Source organism: Grampus griseus, assembly GCF_964374135.1.
Source record: "Grampus griseus genome assembly, chromosome: 12".
NCBI classification, from domain to species: domain Eukaryota; kingdom Metazoa; phylum Chordata; class Mammalia; order Artiodactyla; family Delphinidae; genus Grampus; species Grampus griseus.
The window spans coordinates 38,634,345-38,648,410 of NC_139006.1; the positions used below are offsets into that span (position 1 = coordinate 38,634,345).

The 14,066-nt window shown below is 35.0% G+C and overlaps 1 protein-coding gene across 3 annotated transcripts in view; it reads left to right on the forward strand.

Annotated features, from left to right (window-relative positions):
- The window catches only part of GREB1L (GREB1 like retinoic acid receptor coactivator), a 262,291-nt gene that overhangs the window by 120,655 nt on the left and 127,570 nt on the right, over positions 1 to 14,066 (forward strand). For all 3 annotated transcript variants that reach the window (XM_082667349.1, XM_082667350.1, XM_082667351.1), the window contains exon 2: positions 7,046 to 7,153. The gene's annotated coding sequence lies outside the window, so the exon portion shown is untranslated. The remainder of the gene's footprint in view (positions 1 to 7,045; positions 7,154 to 14,066) is intronic.

The window sequence follows — 14,066 nt, forward strand, 5'->3', positions numbered from 1 at the left end:
GTTTATTATTTTGTTTGAGAAACAAGTAATTTTACAATTAGGCTTCTCTACTCTGCATATTTCTCTGTGTGTAAATTTTCACTAAATCACCCAAATCAACTTTGGCAATTTAAAAAATGTTATCACAGGTCCGTCATTAAGATGAGTCCTGAGTGTTCTTTTTGTTGTTGCCATTGTGAATGGGATCGTTTCCCTTCCCCCATTACAACCATAGTGTTTTTGATCTGGAAATGTATTACTTTTATCCTTCATTTTATGGATATGGAAACAGGCCCAGAGAAGACAGGTGACTTGGCTATGGTGGGAAGGTTGGGAACCGCAGATCTTGGACATCCAAATCTTATTGTGCTACATGAATAGGAAATCAAGTTGCTCACTTACCCAGTCGAAACTTGTTAAAATTAATACTCCCTTAAAGTATCAGTTTCTTTGTATCAGATTTCTTTTTTAAAATAAATTTACTTATTTATTTATTTATTTTTGGCTGTGTTGGGTCTTTGTTGCTGCATGGGCTTCTTTGTTGCAGTGCACGGGCTTCTCACTGCGGTGGCTTCTCTTGTTGTGGAGCACAGGCTCTAGGTGCGTGGGTTTCAGTAGTTGTGCCACACGGGCTCAGTAGCTGTGGCTTGCGGGCTCTAGAGCGCAGGCTCAGTAGTTGTGGCGCAGGGGTTTAGTTGCTCTGCGGCATGTGGGATCTTCCCGGACCAGGGCTTGAACCCATGTCCCCTGCATTGGCAGACAGATTCTTAACCACTGTGCCACCAGGGAAGTCCCTGTGTCAGATTTCAAAGTAGTAGCATACATTTTGTAGCACACCTCCAGTTTTTAGCGTTGTCATTTTGAAATATAGTGTCATGACTTGTGGAACTGCCTCTCATCTCCATTCAATTCTCCCAAGACCCGATTCCTACCAGACAGGAACTATTTCTTCTTTGAGGTCTAAATAGACTTAACAACCTATTGCACTGAATAAATATTTAATGAAGATTGAATATTTCCTCTGTGGTGGATCAGTTACTCTTGTTGACTCTCTGAGGAAAGCTTTCTTTTTTAATGTCATGTGGTAGGTTAAGAAATTTGGTTTCCTGAATATTATTATTAGTGACAAAGTTTGTTTCAGTTATATAAAAATTCATGTCCCGTAGGTTTTTTCAGTTATCTATTTTTCTTGGTTTATATATGCAGTTTGAATTTTTATGTTATCTCATGCACAAATCTGAGATTCATTGACCTGGTAGCATGCAGTAAAGTCATTGGCTGTGAGAGTTGGTTTTTTTAGAATTTGTGGTATTTGGAGCTCTGAAAATGAAAAATATTTGCTAACAAGATGTAAGGATAGTTAGTTGTACCTTTTTAATGGAAGAAAATATTTTTTATTGATAAATATCACCAAAACATAAATAATTCTTTTCTTTTAATTAACAAAAATCTGTTTCTTGTATTTTTAACTATCAGTCATATATTTAATTTTATTCTTTTAAACTTCTCTTAACTGATATTAGGTTTAAATGAAATGCTTTTATGTTTGCCTGTGGAGTCTCTAAATTTATAAAGTTGATGAAATAACTTGAAAGTTTTCATCTTATAAAACCAGAATCACTATAGTGGAATCATTTAGGGCAAGTTGTTAATGTGGCGTTCAGATGGAATTTATCAGAATCAATTAGAAAAACAAACTCCTGTCATTGAAATGAAAACAGAAAACAATGAACAGGTAGGGGAAAGGGTGCATATATTTTTCATCTTCTTTGTATACTAGTAAGCATATGAACATAATTTTAAAATAGAAAATTCATGCCTAGTGACAAAATGTTCTCCATTTTTAAGGAATAACTTCACTGTTTCCCATATGATAACTTCTGGGACCTATATTTCAATTTAAATAACTGTTGACATTGTTTGGTGTTTATCTTACTAGAGGAAAATCGGGTGAGTGCGTGTGATGACAGTTACTGTTCAAATTTGATAACAAATGTAGAATAAATCAGTTGAGTCATAGTGGTCTGATATCTGTTTTTAAGGTCTTTTTGACCCAGGAGTCTGTGACCTGTGAAATCTCCACTTTTTTGGATTTGTTAAGATATTTTACAATGCAAGGATTTAAATTTACATGAACATCACTGCAGGAAGTTGGCTGATGTAGCCCAAAATGTAAAGGATATCAAGGTATAAATTGGAAAAAGTTGAAGAAGTTCTGACAACAATCAACATGTGTGAGAAGAAAAAGGCTGAAGTTAAGGAAGTTTCTTTCTTCTCCAACTTATTACAACAAAGAGAACCTGAAATTTAACCTGGTATTTTCAATGCTCTGATTACCTCAGCAGCATTCCATTTTGTGAAAGCATTGCCAAGAAAATGTACTCAAATCTTGAGTTACAAACTGTTCTTGCATCTGATTGGAAGGGGCATATAAGTTGTTTATAAGGTATTGCAGATCCAAAGCTGCACAAATGAAGGTTGAGACTTGGGGGAGGGTTCGAGTCAGGGAAGGGAAGCTTCCTAGACATTACAGCTCTGTCCAGAGGCCAAATGGGAGATAAATTACTGCTGGCCACCTCTCTTATTATTGAAATGGTTCAGCCCTGGGCTTTAACTGAAGGCCTTACAGGGTTTTGAAGTGCAAATAGGATGGTGAAGGGTAAACCCTTTTAGGGTTTCATTTTGATGGATTTTTTTCCTGTGTGGATTTCTGGCACTGACTGTGATCTGGAGGAGGCCCTGAGAAAAGAAAAGTTTTGTTTTGTTTTTGATCAGTCAGACAATAAGAACTTTCCACAGGGGTGTACTTTTCCTGCATACAATATTGATCCTATTGTGTTTAAAGTAGATCTTTTAATTGGGTCTTTTTTTGAGTTTCTGCAATGGAACTGCCATTTCAAGGTCACGTCTCTCTCTTGATATTAATGCCAAAGTTTGATAGTGTTGAACGATGTGGTGCTTTTGGACCAGCAGTTTTGGGGCGATTACCTAAGGTCAATATGTATTAAACAAAGTTGTCTAGTTAAAGATCAAGTCCATATTAGAACAAGTCCTTTATATATTGATAAGCAGTCTGTAATTACTTAATCTTTTCCCCATTGAGTTACCTAATTGTATATATTCATTTAATTATTTTATATGCATTATGTTTTGCCAGTATTAAAATAAAAATCAGAAAATTCTGAGATTGTGAAATATTTGTATTATCTTATTTGTGCAGATACACTGAAGAGTTTGAGGAAATAAAGGAAACATAAAACAATGTTTAAGAAAAAGATATGTTGATTTATCAAGTTGAAAATTTTTCTTTTACCCAACAAATAATCCAAATGCAAGAGATAAAATAAAGTATCTTTTAAATTTTATATTTTTTTTAGTAAAATAGTAATGAGAAGAGTCATTAGTGACTTCAAAGAAAAATAAGTGTAACTTAAAGGTTTTTTGTGCAAAAAATTTTAAAGAAAAATTAAAATATTTGTACTAAAGAAATGCCATTGTAAATGCTGACATTTCTTCTTAGAAATAAGGTTGACAGAACTTTTCTTGAGCACTTGACTTTTTATTTTAGATTTAACAAAGATATTTTTATCATTTACCCTGTTTGAAAATGATGATGAATTTAGCTGCAGCAGAGTTCTGTGTTCCTTGATATCTGTTATAAAAACGGGTTGTTAATCCTCATAATTGACATTGATCACAATGTTCTTAATTGCCCTTCAAATCAGTTGTTGTTTTTCTGTTCTTCTAAAATTTCCCTTCATGGTATTTAAATGTTAGAGTTAATTTAAAATTAAATTTAAATGTTAGAGTTTAAATTTGTCTTTAGCTGCATGAAGATTTTAAGTAAGATACTTAAAAAAATGAAAACCAAAACCCAAAAAAACCTAGATGACATCAAGCAGAGTCCCCTGCATCTACAGCATCCATGTCATTAGTTTGTTGCTGGGAGATGTTAATATGACCTTTTCTTTGTTAAAAAAGAGAGCTGTAGTCCTTCCCAGAATCCTCTTGTTAACCGTCTCTTTAACCCAAGTTGGAGGTTGTCTGATGAATGAATGATGAGCTTCTTTTATGAGCTACACATATTGTTGACATTGTGTTATGTATTGCTTTTTAATTTCTAACGTGTTTTTAATTTGCAAAGTATGCATATGCCTTTCACAGTGGCAGAACTGAGCCAGCATTTCTGAGTCTAGATATTGCTTTATGCAAACGAGATGGGTCAGCCTTAAGGATGCTGTATCATAAGCCTTAGATTTACTGAAACACACATGTAAATGAATTTCACTTTGAATATTGTTGAATGAAAGAAGATACTTGAGGAAGGCTTTTTTCCCCAAGACCTTCTCTTGCCTCTTGGCAAGTGAATTGCCCCAATATAAAAGCATTGAGGGGGGAAAAGTGAGCTGCAGAGTGAAAAGGCAATCCACAAATAATCACTCTTTTCTGCCTTTGATTGTGTCAGATTTTTTTGTGTGTGTGGCAATTGTTTTCTTTTTTGCTTAGAAGAGGTTTATGGTCCAATGTCTGTCAAGTCAGCCCCTGTCTTAAGGTTACAGTTGTATTTCTCTCTGGAGTTCCTAGAGGTGATGTTATCTTTTGTTCACTCAGCAATGTGGTGGTTCCTGAGAGCATCTGTCACTTTAGGCATTACAAGATGGATGGGTCTCCAGTGAACTGCTGGTTGAAGCAAATGGTGAAAATAAGAAAAGACAAGGGGTTTCAGGGTCTGCAGAGAGGACAGACAACAAGGAAATACTGTTAGAAATCAAGAGTAAGCTGAGCAATAGAGGAAGAGGGAGCAAAGATGGATCATATGTCCTTTTATAAACATCTTGGAAATCAGAGTCTTGGGGTGGCTGCTGTGATCTGAAGGGGACATCTGCATCATGGTAAACAATTCTTTGCTTTGGATTTTCAAAATGTGTCTGGACATTTTTTTTTAAAAAAAGGTGTGGGAAAAGTGTTGGGAAATTACAAAGATATAGAATGTTTTATGTAAGGATTTTACTATTTGGAGAACTAGTCTTTTAAAATGTGGTAAAGATTTACAAATTCTTTTATCTGTAATATATTACAGATAAATATTCTTTATATGTAATTTTTTATTATGCTTTCCTTCCTCTTTTCTTTTTTTTTCTTTTCTTGTAAGCATTTGAGCATCTGTAGATAATAAAACGTTTGAAAAGTTTCAGCTACATAACTAACATCCTTACTGTTTACTGAAGTTTCTTTGATATTTTTGCAGTGGAATTCTGAAAATTCTATACTTATGCCTTAGGGAGGCTGGGGGGCAGACATTAAGTAATTTTAAGTAACCTTCCACTTAATTTAATAGGCTCTTTGATGAGAGAAATACAATCGTTATTGATCTGTGAGAGCAAGGCGGAGATTTTGTATTATATTTAGAAATTCATTTTGTTGGTGAACGTCAAAATTTGTGAATCCCAGCTGATACAAAGTCCCTTCTGTGGTAGAGAAGGAACAGGAAGGAGGTTGGCCGGGGAGTAAGACAGGGGAAGGTGGTGTGTGTATGCGGTTGAAAAAAATGATTTTGTCAAAGTTTTTGGCGTTCGTCTATGAAAAAGACCATAGGTTGAAAGGCAAAGAAATTAAGATGATTAGAAGCTCTAAGCTATACAAATGGTGGAGTATCTTCCTTCTCTGTGGGTGTAAATAATAGATGAAAGAGTAAGAGTGACAACAAAGGATCAGGTCGTTTAAGAGAATGTGTGCAGCCTGAGTAGGGGTCTGTGGCCCGGGGCCAAAGGTCTTAGCTTTGAGTGTAATTAGAAGAAAATACAAAAATGTCATTACTAGCAGGTGAAGTGTGCAGCACGTGGCCAAAAATTAGCAATTTTAGACTCTGAAGCAATTGGAATTGGATTACTGACCTTTTTTTAAAATCATTAAGGTCCTTGTGGAGTCATATAGTTTCATTGGCAGTAATGCAGTTTGACCTTGCTGACCATATGGGGTAATCTTGGGTTCGGATGGAGGGAGCAAGACTCCTGACTTACAAAAAGATGTCTATTTGTGGGTGGGTGGGTGCAAAATACATGAGATTGAAAATCTGCGACTTGCATTTTTAATTGTTCTTTTGCCTGAAGACGTTCTTCTGACAGTAAGAGAGGTAAGATATTTTTATTTCAAAATCTAAAATGGTTCTTTTCTCTCTTTCAAGTTGGCATAAAAGGAGAATAAAATGAAAGCCTTTTTTTTAGAAATATATGTTAATATAACTTTAAATGTTTTAGTGCCATAAATATGCATTTTGAAATTAGAACATTCTTAAGAAAATCCTCTTTTCTTTTTAGACACAGTAACAAAATAGAAACACTTCTAAGTTATGTAAAAAACAATGACAAATAGTTTTTATTTCACTTGATGCCTTATGACTGTATTTTCTATTTTTTCCATGCAATAGTTTATATTGACTATAATCTAGCAGAGAGAATAATATGCACACTGTAATTTTCAACCAGTTATATGTAATTATAATTATTTAATTTCTTCTAAGAATACACTACTCAAAAGCGTAGGAAACTGTAGCTCTTTTTATTCTTGCAGGCTTTCTTCCTTGGAAATTATTAAAGCGTTCATTTCAAAAAGTAGAAAAATAATTTTAATCAATATAGTTATGTTTTAAATTTTTGATACTTCTTTGGGAAGGTAAATTTTGGTCAAGCACCAGAGATTATAAAACTCAAACTCCTTAGGGTAAGGAAATTACCTTTCACTAATTTCATTTCTGAAAATAAAAATAGTCTCTGGGCTTTAAGCATTATGGTAACACCTGTCCAAAATGCAGACTTAACAGATTTATTCAACTTATATTTAGTAGGGGGAACTCTTCAGAAAAGAAATTCTTTTTGAGTATATAAAGAAGGAGGAATATCTATATTTGCCATTTATGACATATGGAGTTGTGTAAGAGTTTGATAATCCATTTCTAATTGGAATTTTTGTAGAATTGTAAATATTTAAATTACCGTATTATGGAATATAATGCATTTGGAAATTAACTCATGTCTTTACGTATATATTATTTTTTATGTTTTTGCAGGTACAAAAAAGCTTTAAACAAGTAAAATCTAGGCAACAGGCTCCCTGAAGTGTTGACAGCCCAACTTAATCATGAACGTGATTCAAAAATGTTAATAAATAAACCAAGGTATTGTACAATTATAATATGCCCCCTTTCAAATTTTTTAAGATCAAATATTTTTTGGAATATATTTAGAATTTAGATAAAGCTACTGTCTTTGGTACTTAAACTGATGAAGCAGATATTTCTAAGAGCTCCTCTCCTTCTGTTTCCTCTCCTCCCTGCTTTCCTCTCCCCTCCCCCATCCTCTCCACCAAAAAACAAAAACAAAAACAAAAAAAACACCCAAAACAAAACACTTTCTCAGCTCCAAGGTTTTTTTTCTTACAACAGCCTCTGTGTTATATTTCCTGTATACCTAAATTAAGACAATAAGAGTGCAGTTCTCGATTCTTCTTTGTTGATTGTGGTTTTATCTTTCAAGTTGTCTAACAAGAGAGACATCTAGATTATTGGCCTCTGCAGAAAAACCCAAACCATATCTAGTGACCACATATATTTAAACTTTTTATCATATAATAGTATCCTGAGATGTATGTTTTAAAAATTTTATAAAAGTTTTCTTTTTCTATTTTTGGAAGCCTTTTAATTTAGAAAAGAAAAAAAGGTGATACTGTCCTTTTTTCCCTCCTATGTCAAAGAAAATCAAAAGTGTGCTTAGAATTGAGAATTTAGGGATACTGTTTAGGTAACTCTTGTCTGTTCAGGGCATAACCCAAGACTGGCTCCCTCCTTTTGGAAGTTAAAACGTGCTTCAATAGCCTGGCATTTCCAAAAGAGGCCAAAGATCTTTTCCTCTTTTATGACCCATCGTATCCTTTTGAGGCCAAAAAGAACAAGAGGGTCATTGCCACTTTAGCCGGGTCCCTGTTTGTTCCTTCATGGTGACCACGCAGATCCTGAAACCTAGTATTGGCTTAACATTTGGGCCTGGAACATCTGGAAAATGGTCTGAGAAGGAGCAGAGGAGACAGAGAGAGGGAGAACTGTTGCGTTTTGTTACACCAGGTGCTAGGAGGAAGCAACATTGCCTTTTTGATATGGGAGGCAAATTCTGCGGGCCCTGGAGTTAGGCTTCAACAATTGAAGAGGTCAAAGGACAGCTGAGTGGGGTCAGTGAGACACCATGGGGTGTATTTTGTTACTGAGTAAAAGGAGCAGCCTCCTAAAACCTTAAAGGATTCTCTTGAAAATCTGTGTTGTGAAAAGGTTTTATGAGTCTCATGGCAAAAACTCCTGATTTATCTAAGGAATGCTTGCTTTTGTCTAATGGAAGGATAATCCTTACCAAATGTTGGCAACTACTATAAGAGTCAATATAGGTCTGAAAGAACAGTTAGGGTTTGAAGTGTACTTTGCTTTCCAAAATGTTTATCATTTTAATGTTTGTCTCTCAGTGAAGAATTTTACACTGTTGAAATACCACCTTTTTCTTTCCTTGGAGCAGAAAGTGGCATGTCTGGGGGTGGGGAGGGGAGGTGGGTAAGGAATGAGCTTACATTAATTTTAAAATTATTCTAACAAGCTGTTGACTGACCCCAAAGCAGGATATTATAAACCTTTAAAAACTCCAAAACTTAACTCTAAAAAGTTCTTTGACTTTATTTTAACATACAAAGGGAATACATGGCACTTCATGTGCCATTTATTTTTGGATTACAGAAGTTTTGTTTTTTTAATTTAGTTGTATTTCATAGAAATGGGTATCAGTTGATGAATAACTTTAAAACTTGGGTTTCTCCCTGACTGTGTTTCTTGTGCATTTTGTAGTAGTAAGAAGAAAAACAATGTCAGAGTCAAGAATAGAGAATAAGAAAAACAAATAGAATAAATAATTTTCTCTTTGAAAGGAAATGGAGAAAGTGGAGCAATCTGCATGTGGTAAGAACTCTTTGCCATGCAGCCCGTGACTTCAAGATACCACTTATATGATTGTGGAGACTTTCGAAGGGTGTTGCCACCTGGCAGATAGGTAGTAAAAGGTAGAGGAATTTGGCAGTATTTTTATAGCCCAGTTTATATACTATATACATGTACCTAGACATAGAATGTGTGTATTACAATACGTGTAGTAAAGAGGAAAAGATAAAATGATGAATAGTATAAAATAGGCTTTGTTAAGCATTTTCTTGCTAATGTATAACTTTACAATAAGTTTGAATTACTTGTGTGTGTGATTTTTTAAATCCTTTTAAATAATTATTCATTTTAAAGCCACATGTACATACATGTAAGGCTTAACGGTGCAGTGTGCTCTGTGTCTATTTTTTCAAGGTTAAAGTGCCTTTCAACAACTAATTTAGAAACCTAAGTGTAGTGACTGATAATTGCCTAAAGAAAACCCACAGCTGTTTAAGTAGCACTGAAATTGTGGCAAAACTGACAAATACAATTAGCAATGTTAATAAGATAAGAAGATGGAAAGTCAGGAGCAGATGACCAAGTGGAAAGCTGAAGGCAGCAGGAGTAACACATCCCTATAAGACCAGAATGTTCACAGTTGCTTTGAATTTCCAGTGCTTTTCCTTTTAAGCTAAGCCCCTCTTTTACTATCTGAATTACCAGCTGAATGGGTGTTTGCAGGTTAAATAATTCAGATACGTGTGTTCAGTCCCTAACTCACATCTGATTTTGAAAGAAGACAGCAGTAGCAGCTAAGAAAATCAGTCAGATTTTGCTGATTCCAAGACACAGTTTTATTCGTGGTGCTTTTTAAAAGTCAATTTTAAATGTATTTCTATTTGACTGTAATTACTGAGAGTGGGAATTTCTTTACCCCTCTTTGCACCCTTATAATTCTTATTAGTCAACTACATATATTACAAAGGAGACCAAAGCCCCTGTTTTGTTTTATTATTACGAAAACAAAACAAAAAACCTGCAGAAGTCTTTAATGTGTTCTTATTAATTATATTTATCTGGTTAATGTTCATAGCCTGATTTCCAAACAATTTCTTAGGAAAATTAAGTGGGGATAGGTAAATAAGAAAAATTAGGTGAATGTTACATGCAAAATATTTAATCATCTGTGTTCTTCCCCTTATACTTGTTAAAGCATCCTATGAAAATTGGAAAATCATTGTAGTATCTTTTGAAATTCTACTCTGCATTTGGGAAATTGGTTTTTGCCTCTGGTGCTTTATGCAGATTTTAATGATTGTTGTGATAAATCCCCAGAAGTTTGTTCTCTCGGAAACCATAGAGACTCCTAACTCTCTGAGTGTGGCAGCCTTGATGGATGTGGTAAGCCACACTTTGGAAGCATTTCTGGTTATTTAATGTTTTCTGTTCTGGATTATTGACTCTTCTCCCTGTTGAAAAATTGGTCTCTGGTGACATGGTAGAGGTCACACGTTGCCTATTATTGTTTTGCTTCTTTGATCTAACACAGCGATTGCCTCTGGTAATTATACTAGTTCCAGAGAGTCTTGATGAGATGTGTTTATTTTACAGAAGAATTTCTGGTATTTCAAGGAAGAAAGTAAAATTTCCAGTAGTAACACGTAACTCCTTGTCACAAAGGAAAAATAGCATTGTCCTTTATCTTTTAATTTTGACAGATTTTACATAATCATTATGAAATTAGTTCATATGTGACAGTAATTATTTCTATGGCAATTTAAGACGTATTGCATATCTGTAAGTATATTGGTAAAAACAGTTAATTTTAGAATAAAGTTACTAGGGCTAGGTTTTTATTTCAGTACTTAAAATACTTTTGGCTTCAGAAACTGTCAAAAGAAAGTCACCCAGATTTAAATGTACAGAACTATTAAAAAAGGTTGGAAACTTTGTGTTTTAATCTGTTTGCATTTTCTAAAGATTTTCAGCAAGTAGGATGAATAAAAATGAAATAGAACACTTTTGTTTTGAATGCATCATTAATTTTGTGCTTTTTTTGGAATGTGCTTGGGAAGAGATAGTATCTCTTCAAACCTGTTTAATGTATAATTGGGTAAGACACAAAAAAGCTCAATGTATTCTTTTTTTTAAAACTCAACTCCAGCTGTAAACACAATATTTTCCCCCAGGTGATTGCAATTTAATGGGGGGTCAGACAAATACTAGACCCAACTAATTTTAATTAAGAGCAACAAATATCAATTTAAATGGATAAATAAAATGCAAAAAGCACAAAAGAGAGAACTGTGAATAAACGCTTGTTTTTAATTTTGAATTATAAACTCTTTGAGAACTTGAAAGAGCCATGTTTGATTTCTTGCTCTAGTAGTTACACATTATCACTCTCATCAGTGAATATTTTTGACAGAGAAAGGACATGTAAGCAGTAATGCCTATAACAAGTAACTTTTTTATATGAAGTCAAAGAATCTGATAGCTATAAGGGACAATAACGATTTGTATGTATGATTGTAAAATTTCTTAATAAGTGAATTGTATATACCACCAAATACCAGCTTTTGGAATTTTTACATTGCTGGTCATTTGTTCCCAGAACAATGCTCCCAAATCTACTGCTGTGCCCAACACATACAAGGAGGTGCCTCAACTTTTCTTAGTATCCTTGATGTAGCACAAGCTTAAAAAAAACCCACATATTACTTCTAACATTTTCTGCACATTTATTTTGTGCCAGGCACTATTCTAAAAATATTATATGTGTATAACTTCTCATGTATTCTCACAAAAACCTATGATGTTGATTGTACCACCCCATTTTACAGATGAGAGATTAAGTAACTTGCCCAATATCATGCAGGGTAGTAGGTGCAGGATTTGACTTAAGGTCGTGTGACTCCAGAGCCTGTGTGCTTAACCACTTCAATAGTGGGATTTCTATAAATGCTGCCTGCCTGGGTGGATGATTGTTAAACTTTGGAAAGTGGGTGACAACATCTATAGAGAAAAAGATAACAAACCACTGACAAGTTATACGAAGTTGTCTATTTAGTACTATGCCTGGCACAGTCAATAAATTGTGCCTTAAAAAAAAAATCAAACCGAAGACAACTACACACACATACACACACACACAAACAGAATGTATCATTTTCACTCTCACCTTTTTTTCTATTTCAAATAGCTTGGTTTAGTGGGGGAAAATAAAAACATGGGCTTTTGAGTCTAAATTTGAATTCTAGTTCCATCACCTACAAACCAGATAACCTTGTCTCCTTGCAGAAACTGGATCAGTTGCTCTGTCTACCTGTCCCTCTTTCTGAATCTGCTTGTTTCCACTTGGTTTCATTTAACTTGGTCCTCCATCCTATAAATGGAAGTTAGCTCTAGAGTTTGACTACATTCCTTACACCCTTTGGCAGGAATACGTCCTAGGTAGTGTGTGTGCTTCATATTGTCTCCCATGGGGAGGCACACGTGTCTCATTGCCTCACTTTTAGTGATGCTAAACTTGATCAGTGGTTCAGGAGGTGACAGACCCCTCCGCATCAACCTTTTATCTAATGGTTTCACTTATTCTCATTGCCTAAATGAATTTTGCATTAAGGGCTGCGAAGTGATCATTTTAAAATTCTGTCATTCTTTCTACATTTATTAATTGGAATTCTTCATCAAAAAAATAAAAACTCTCAAGAACCAGGGCTGTTTGGATTCTTCAGAGTATAGGATGAGCAGGATAAATGTTTCACTCTTTCCTTTTCCTTTTAGTAGCATGCAATCAGGTGCTTTGTTTGGGTTTTTTTTTTTTTTTTTCCCAAGAGGAGTTCTCTTTTTCTACTTGAGAGGCAAAATTAATTTGCACATTTTTATATTTTAAATGTGCTTCAGTCCATTGCATTTATTCTCTTTTATGTTCAATTTCTCTCATCTTTGGCCCGTGGGAACCCTTCATGTTGATTCCTGTCTTTTGACATGACCAATTAGTCTCTGATAGCTCCTTTGCTTTCTGGCACAAGATATTCAAGGATCATAGTGTGTACAGTTGTCCCACAGTATCCACTGGGGGGATCGGTTCCATGACCTGCCGCAGATACCAAAATCCACAGATGCTCAAGTCCCATAGTCAGTCCTTGGTAACCACGGATTCAACCAACCACATAATGTGTAGTTCCAAATGTGGTATTTCCTGCCCCAGACCTGGAATTGGAGCCTTCAGGGAGACTTGATTCTTTTCAGTGAGTATGCTAGTAGGAAACCACAGAGTACTAGGAAGTGCTTATTGTTTATTGAATTGTCATTGCTTCTGGGACTTTTCAGTAGACAAAGCTTGGAACTACAAATTTGAAACCTTCTAAAAACTATATATTCCCATCTACCTGCTCCATAACCTAATTTGCTATTAAAACCAGGCAACCCTAGTGTCTTAGATTCACTTCTTTTTCTTTTACACCCTACAGCCCTCCCTCGGTATCGACAGGGCATTTGTTCCAGAATCCACCAAATCCACCAAAATCCACGGATGCTCAAGTCCCTTATTTAAAATGGCTAGAATAGTTGGTCCTCCGCATCTGCCAGCTTCTGCATCCTCGGATTTAACCAACTGAGGACTGATTTCATGGTTAGGTGCAGAAACCCGCTGCTACCAAAGGCCAACTGTACATGATTTAAAAAAAAAAAAAATCAGAGTTCGTCTTGTTCTTACTAGTCACTAACTGTGATGAAACCTTTTAAAAACTACTTTTAAAAAAATTAATGCTTACCTTCTCCAGAGAGTTGGTATTAAAAGTCAACCTTTATTAATAGCCCAAGTGCAGTACCTTGAAAATATTTTTACTTGGTCAAAAGAACTTGTTGAGGGAGATGGTTGGGTCAGTACAAGTGTATCATAACTGGCAAAAAATGCTTCGGAGTCTTATGCTAGAAGGTAGTAGTAGAAATGCCAACTCTTAATGGGAGTTTCTTGGTCTAAACACTGGAATGAATTTTATTTCCCCTGGAATCCTAAAGTACCAGGAAGAGGGTGGGGGTGTGCACATTGCAAATTCCATTGTTCTTACTGTCTTTTTGAGTAATAAGTCTATTTTTAAAACTACTTGTTCAGGGATAGTCATAGAGTTGG